The sequence below is a fragment of the Vulpes vulpes genome, chromosome 13, assembly GCF_048418805.1.
Source record: "Vulpes vulpes isolate BD-2025 chromosome 13, VulVul3, whole genome shotgun sequence".
Taxonomy (NCBI): Eukaryota; Metazoa; Chordata; class Mammalia; order Carnivora; family Canidae; genus Vulpes; species Vulpes vulpes.
The window spans coordinates 160,297,178-160,302,177 of record NC_132792.1 but is presented as its reverse complement, the minus strand read 5'-3'; positions in this window follow the sequence as shown (position 1 = coordinate 160,302,177).

The following is a 5,000-nucleotide window of genomic DNA, read 5'->3' as shown; positions in this document are numbered from 1 at the left end:
CTCCATCCCCGCCCCCAACCAACCCTGAGTCCTCTGGTGGATTTGGGAATGGAAGGCGTGTGTGTGTGTGTGTGTGTGTGTGTGTGTGTGTGTGTGTGTGTTTTTACACGGACGCACCCGCGGAGGGTGGTGGGGCATGCTCACGTTGGCTCCTGCAAACTCCATTCATTCTGGGAATGTTCTATTGTTTCTGCTGAGTTGCCAGTTGCTGCGATGAGCCAAGCTATACTCCTTCCGTTGCCTAGTTCTTAAAAAGGCCGAGTCTCCGGTTTTCTCGGTGAATGGACTGACCCACACCTTCCCATCCCGCCGGACCCCTTCTGCAAATACTTGCACTCAAAGGGTTCTTTCACTTCGTCCAGAAAACAAACATCAGCCACCCACACCCACCCCATTGCCACAGATACGCAACCCACACAACAAAACTCCAGCTGGCCTCCTTCTGCCTCCATGTACTTTAGAGAGTCACTGTCTTAGACATGCCTTAGGCTCAAGGACTTGATGCTGTCTCCCTTTCTGTGGCACGGTCCCATCCCCCGTTAGGCCCAAAGTAGAATTGAATTGCATGACCACACTGCTACACTGCTCGCGGGAGCTGGAGAAGATATGCTAACGTGACTGACCTGATGGGAGCACTGTCCATTTGAAAGGACCTACAGGCCGAGGCGTCTACAAACATGCTCCCTGGAAGTCTTTGGCATTCACATGCCTCTGATGAAATCATTGCTCTGGAAACTCCAGCATCTATAGCCGATCTTGTTGTCCATGGTCTTCTGACCATTACTCGTCCTCTGTTCGCCTGACATTCTGCCCAATTGTCCACGGAGAAATTAGACCCCATCCCGTGAGAGCCGAATCCGATTCCTCTGCTCACCCCCACGACAGACAGAGAAGAATATGCACAGGTCTGTGCCCGCCCATCTTCTCTTTCTCTGCCACGCCACGCCACGCCACGCCACGCCAGGCCACGCCAGGCCACGGCAGAAGAAAATGTGGCCCGCCCTCCCTTCTCCTGTCAAAAGTCAAATCTGAGATATGACTTGGATACGAAGGAAACCAGATTACTGTTTTGAATCATAGACACATTGATTGATTGAAGATTTTATTTAGGTAGTCATGAGACGCGCGCGCGCGCGCACGCACGCACACGCACGCACGCACGGACGGACGCACGGACGGACGCACGCACGCACGCACGCACGGACGCACGCAGAGGCAGAGACGCAGGCAGAGGGAGAAGGAGACTCCATCCATGCAGGGAGCCCGCTGTGGGACTCGACTCCAGGACCCCGGGATCACGCCCTGGGCCAAAGGCAGGCGCTCAGCCGCTGAGCCACCCCGGCCTCCCTACCTGGAGACACTTTGATAGAGTAGCAGCAGCAGCAAAGAAACACAGGCACACCGCCGCTCCCCCCACCCCCCCAGGTGAAAGAAGGTCCTGCTGACTCCCCTCCTTTACCTCTGAGAAGAGAAGCACACCCCCTCTCCTGCCCCTGGAAGGTGCCTTGGAGGGGAGCGCCAGGAGGGGAGTGAATGACATTCTTCTCTTCAAGGACAGGAAGTGGAGCATGAGCAGGAGAATTCTGGAGAAACAGATTGTGTTATAGAAAAGAAAAGAAAAGAAAAGAAAAGAAAAGAAAAGAAAAGAAAAGAGAAAATCCTTATGTTCTTTGAGCCCCCCCCCCCCCCCCCATGGAGTTCCTCTTCCACAACCTCTTCTCATTCAACCCAATAGACAAGTATTTGGGGGGGGGGGTCAGGTCCCAGACGCCGAGAGGGTGGAGGTGAAGGTGGTGCGGGGGAGGGGGGGGCACACCGTCCTCTCCAGCGCCTTTGGTTCAGACCTCCTTCGTGGCCTCCCTCCCTCCCTCCCTCCCTCCCTCCCTCCCTCCCTCCCTCCTTCCTTCCTCTTCTAAATATACAAATTAAATCCTAAAAAGAAAAAGGAAGGACACGAGAAAAAACAGTGCATCCGTTGCTGTCCTAGGAGTGCTCCCGGGGCCCTCCGCCCGTCCCCGGGCCGAGAGGCGAGATCCGAGGCGTCCTGACGGCCTCGCCGCCCGGATCTGTCCCGCTGTCGTTCGCGCCGGTTGTCGGGTGCCACCTGGCGGCCGCTTTTATAGAGCGTGTCCCCTCCGGAGGCTCGGCGGCGACAGCAAGGAACAGGCTTTGGTGGCGGTTTCCCGGGGCCGAGTTCCAGGAGGAGGGCGGCCCCGGCGCGGGCGTCCGGCTGTCGCCGGGGCATCGGCGCGCGATGCGCTCGCCGGAGATTGGACCTCCAGAGCTGCGAGGGAGTGTCGCTGTCGCCGCTGTCGCCGTTGTCGCCTCCGCCTCGCTCCCGGAGGAGGGCGTGCGGGCCGCCTGGGTGGGTCGACCAGCACCCGCCGGTGGCTCCTCCTCCGCCCGCGAGGACCGACCTGGGCCGCCTCGGGGGAAGGGGACAGGGTGTGTCCCGCCGTCCGTCCTGTGGCTCCGGGCGATCTTCGGGCCTTCCGTGTCACGCGGTTGTCTCCCGTTGTCACGCCCTGGCGACGGGGACCGGTCCGAGCCTGGAGGGGAAGCCCGTGGGTGGCGCGACAGACCCGGCTGCGGGCACGTGTGGGGGTCCCGGGCGTCGGACGCGATTTTCTCCCCGTTTTCCGAGGTCCGCTGCGGAGGTGGGTCCCGGTCGGACCGGGTGCCACGCGGGGGTGGGCCGGCCGGCCGGCCCCGGTGGCGATTCCCGGTGAGGCTGCCTCTGCCCGCGTGGCCCTCCACCTCCCCTGGCCCGTGCCGGGGTTGGGGACGGCGGTAGGCACGGGGCGGTCCTGAGGGCCGCGGGGGACGGCCTCCGCACGGTGCCTCCGGAGAACTTTGATGATTTTTCAAAGTCTCCTCTTGGAGATCACTGGCGTGGCGGCGTGGCGGCGTGGCGGCGTGGCCGTCTCCACCTCCCGCGTATCGCCCCTCCCCCCTCCCCACCCTGGGTCGACCAGATAGCCCGGGGGGCTCCGTGGGGTGGGGGTGGGGGGGCGCCGTGGGGCAGGTTTTGGGGACAGTGGCCGTGCCACGGTCCCGGGAGGTCGCGGTGACCTGTGGCTGGTCCCCGCCAGCAGGCGCGGCTATTTTCTCGCCCGAAATGAACATTTTTTGTTGCCAGGTAGGTGCTGACACGTTGTGTTTCGGCGACAGACAGGCAGACGGAAAAGACAGTCGGTCCGTCGCTCGCCTTGGAGATGTGGGCCTCTGGGCGCGTGTGGGGTTCTGGGCTTGACCGCGCGGCCGAGCCGGTCCCTGTCCTCGCTCACTGGAGCCTGAGCCGTCCGCCTGGGCCTGCGCGCCGGCTCTCGCGCTGGACTCCAGGTGGCCCGGGTCGTGGTGTCACCCTCCGGTCTCTGGCACCCGAGGGAGGGCGGCGTGGGCAGGTGGCGGTGGGTCTTTTACCCCCGTGCGCTCCATGCCGTGGGCACCCGGCTGTTGGCCGTGACAACCCCTGTCCCGCAAGGCTCCGTGCCGCGTGTCAGGCGTCCCCCGCTGTCTCTGGGGTTGTCCGGTCGCTCCTGCCCCCTGGGGGTCGAGGGGCTGCCGGTGAGGCGGAAGCAGGTCCCCCCGGTCGCCGTCCTCGCTGGGCTTTTGCTCCTCGGGAAGCCCCCTCGGGGCCGCAGCTTGCTGCCGATCGATCGATGTGGTGATCTCGTGCTCTCCTGGGCCGGGCCTAAGCCGCGTCAGACGAGGGACGGGCATCCATGGCGGATGCGACCGCTCTTCTCGCTCTGCCCGCGGGCCCCTCCCTCCCCGGCTCCTCCACGCCCGGCCGTCGTGACGGCGGGTGCGCGGGGGGGCGCGCGCCGGGGTTGGGGGTGGTGCGGACTCCGGCCCGACCCCGCCCTCCCGCCTTCTTGCCTCGCGGCGCTGGCGGGACCGGGGTCCTCTGACGCGGCGGACACTCTCGCCGGCCTTTCCTGAAGGCCTGGGTCCGTGGCGAGCGGCCCTCCCCTCCGCGGGGAGGGCCTGCCCGACGCCGCGCTGCTCACCGCCCGGCCTGGGCGCGCTTGAGCGCGTTGCGCCCGGCCCTCCGTGGTGCCCCTGGAGCGCTCCAGGTCGCCTCAGGTGCCTGAGGCCGAGCGGTGGCGTCGTTTCCTTCCCCGTCGACTCCCCTCGGGCCGCCGCCGCCGCCGTCGGTGGCGCGTCCGAGGAGCGGGTGGCGGAAGTCGGCAAGGGAGGCGCACCCGTGCCCCTGGCGGGGGCCCGGGCGCCTCGTCTTCCTTCCCCCTCCCCTCCCCCTCGCCGCGCCGGCGGGGGTGGTGTGGGGGCGGTGTGACTCGGAGGACTTGGTGGGGACGCGTGAGCGCCCGCGGCGGGCCGAGCCAGCGCCCCGGGCGCTTGGCCAGCCCGAGGGGCTGCCCCTCTCTCCCGGCACGGGTCGTGCCCCCGTCTCCGTTCCCCGGTCTCGCCCGCCTCGCGGGAGGCGGGGAGCTCTCCCCTCTGGGCGGTGACGTGGCCGCGCCGTGCTCGGGCGAGGTGGAGGGTGGTGTCCTCGAGGGGGCACCGGCCGCGAGCGCTCGGGGTTGCCCTGTGCCTGTCCCTTGCCGGAGATCTGCGCCCGCCCCGCGAGCCCTGTCGGCCCCGGAGCGCCGTTTGGTGGGGCCCGTTTGGGGGGACGAAGGGGGGGGCGATGCGCCCTCGGTGAGAAAGCCTTCTCTAGCGATCCGAGAGGGTGCCTTGGGGTACCGGAGCCCCCAGCCGCTGCCCCTCCTCTGCGCGTGTAGTGTGGCCACCGACGCGGGGTTGACTACCGTCGCGACGTGTTTGGGCAGAGCGCCGCTCTTTGCCTACCGCGGCCTGCGCCTCCCCCCTCCGAGATGGGGGAGGATACCGTCGGGCCGGGCCGGCGTCCGGCGCGGGGTGTGTTGCCCGCGTGCGTGTGCGAGTGTGCGCGCGGCCGGGGGGGGGTTGGGGCGGCCCGCCCCCCCCACGCCAGCCACCCCGTGTGTGTTGCGTGTGCGCCGCGCGAGCGGCTG